The sequence below is a fragment of the Marmota marmota genome, unplaced genomic scaffold, assembly GCF_001458135.2.
Source record: "Marmota marmota marmota unplaced genomic scaffold, marMar, whole genome shotgun sequence".
Classification (NCBI taxonomy): domain Eukaryota; kingdom Metazoa; phylum Chordata; class Mammalia; order Rodentia; family Sciuridae; genus Marmota; species Marmota marmota.
The window spans coordinates 7,067,437-7,070,016 of NW_025999913.1; the positions used below are offsets into that span (position 1 = coordinate 7,067,437).

The 2,580-nt window shown below is 44.6% G+C and overlaps 1 pseudogene; it reads left to right on the plus strand.

The window, feature by feature from the left end:
* Positions 1-973: 973 nt before the first annotated feature.
* On the plus strand, positions 974-1,999 carry LOC125615556 (annotated as a pseudogene).
* The last annotated feature ends 581 nt before the right edge of the window (positions 2,000-2,580 follow it).

Below are 2,580 nucleotides of genomic sequence, written 5' to 3' on the forward strand. Positions count from 1 at the left end.
AAAAAAAAAAAAAAAAAAAAAAGACCTCATCAAGAAAAGGGAGAGGGAGGGAATATTCCAGGTAGAAGTTCTGTGAGATCAGAGAGGTTAAACTTGAGTCATCAGCACATCTCAGGCAAGTTGGCGTATCTTTGAGCTTCAATTTCCTTGCATGCAAAGTGAGTATAAAGTCGCTCCTGATCTCAAAGGCCGTCAATCAGAATACGGAGGAGGTGTGATAGCATATTAGCTGTAGTTCATTGCCACAGTCCGGCTGCAGCAAAATAACCCGGGGGGTGATGAACAACTTGTATATGTTGATATAGCAGGAGTGGGAGCCGTTTATTGCAGGACAGGAGCAGTATTTATACATTCCACACAGCTTATCTAATTAGCATAAACTAGATACAGCAGTCAACCAATAAGGAATCTCCACACTTAATGGCTCGCTGGTGTTACTTCACAAACCACTCCCTCTGGCATTTTGCCAGGCGCCATCCTGACTTGTTTACAGACTCTAACAGTTCATTTCCAGGCTTCCTGGTTTGGGAAGGGAATGAGTCAGTGTGAAGAATCTTCAGGTTCCCTCCAGCCTGGACATGCTACCGATCGATTCTTGATCTTGATTTTCAGGCGAAGAGACCCTGCTAGGGAGCGCTGCTGGGAGCTGTCTGTGGCAATGGTCACCTGCCTCAGGACAACTGTGACTGCCTGAAACTGAAGAATGACCTCAGTGACTGGGATGGTGGCCCTCTCCACGGGAAAAGGACAGCAGGGTCGGCACACATTCCACCCTAAGTCCCCGTGGCAAGCCCACCTTGGTTGCAGCGGTGGCCCTCTCTGATGTGAAGGCGACCTAGACTGCAAGAGCCCAAAGGTGCTCAGTTGTCGTTCGGTTAGTCAGTTGGTCCCAGTGGCCCATGTTCTCAGATTTACCCATTTCCTTCAAATTCAGGGAAAATCAACAGGCTTAGAGTTGATCCCCTCCTCCTAAATGAGCAGTCACATTTCTCTTCCTGCTGAAAATAAGAAGTCAGAGCGAATTCCACACAGCCTGGGCAGTGACCTGCAGACCAACCTCAGCAACAGTTGGATGAGTGACAGAACAAGGAACAGGACTTGGAAGGCTTTTGGGTTTGTCACGGGGTTTATTATGGCTCTGTCGGTAATTTTTTATTCCTCTCAACCAGTAATTTCGTCCCACAAAAATAGACTGTAAGTAAGGGAAATCTCAAGTGCTTCAGTCCTCGCTGAATTTGGTGACGTGTAACAGGAAAAAAAATTTTATTCTTGGGTGAAAATATACCAGTGACACCATTGAGAAATACCAGTTGCCAGCACTATTTGATCCCAAACCTACTACCCAATGGAACCCCCATCCAAAGACAAGGCCCAGTTCCTTTTGGTGCTTGCCATGGTGGTTCACAAAGACTTTGACACATTTGAAAAGACTCTTCGGGGTGATTTCTGCTCCTCAAAATGTCTTCTGGGTCCTCATGGATGAGAAGTCCCCAGCTTTCTTGAAAGAGGCAGTGGGAAAGCTACTGAGCTGTTCCCAAATGCCTTTGTGGCTTCTGTGGTTTATGATGGGATTTCTAGGCTCCAGGCGGATCTCAACTGCATGAAGGACCTGGTGGCCTCCAAGGTCCCCTGGAAGTCTGTCCTCAACACCTGTGGCCAGATTTCCCTCTGAAAACCAACAAAGGAAATAGTTCAGTATCTGAAAGGTTTAAAAGGAAGAGCATTACCCCAGGGTGCTGCCTCCTCCCCGTATCATCAGAAGAACCTGGAGCAGTGGTACCCTTTGTTTTCCTTCATGCTGTGAACTTGGAGGAGAAAAACCCCTCTCCCATGTGACGTGACCGTTTTCTTTGGCACCACCTATGTGGCCCTTACAAGGGAATTTGCTCATTTTGTTCTTAAAGACCAGAGGCCCATTGATTTACTTGAGTGGTCAAGGGACACCTATTCTCCGGATGAACATTTCTGGGTGACACTAAACCGGATTCCAAGTATGTGAAATTTGAATTTTCTTCTTGATAAATTTAGCATCTTTTGGCAGGGTGGGGTGGAGGGGCTGCAGGCGTGTGTGTGTTTTGCACACTGAAAATACCTTTGACAACATTATGTGTATTCACTGTAATTCCAGATTTTATGCACACCCTGGAGATTTCAATGAAGTAATATAAAATAAATTCTACTTTTCACATATCCCTAAATATGCTGTTTGCTTAGAGAACATGCTGATTAAGTTTCTCCTAATATTGTATGTCCCATATCTTTGATATGACACCCCAAAGTTTTTTCTTTTTTGGGGGGATGGGGAGGATCAGGGAAGCCTGGGGATCAAACCCAGGACCTCATGCATGCTAGGCTAGTATTTCCACCATTGTGTCACAGCCCCAGAAGCAATGATAGTGTGTTGTTTAGGAGATCAGCATCTTTGGTGTGGAGTATTCATTATGGTCTCATTTTGTGGGAATTTGAGTTATTCGAAATTATTTGAAAAATTTGAGATCTAAAAATGTCCACAAAAATTTATAAGAATAATGGAAATAAGGCAAATCTCTCTAAATAAAAAAAAATTTAAATGCCATCAAG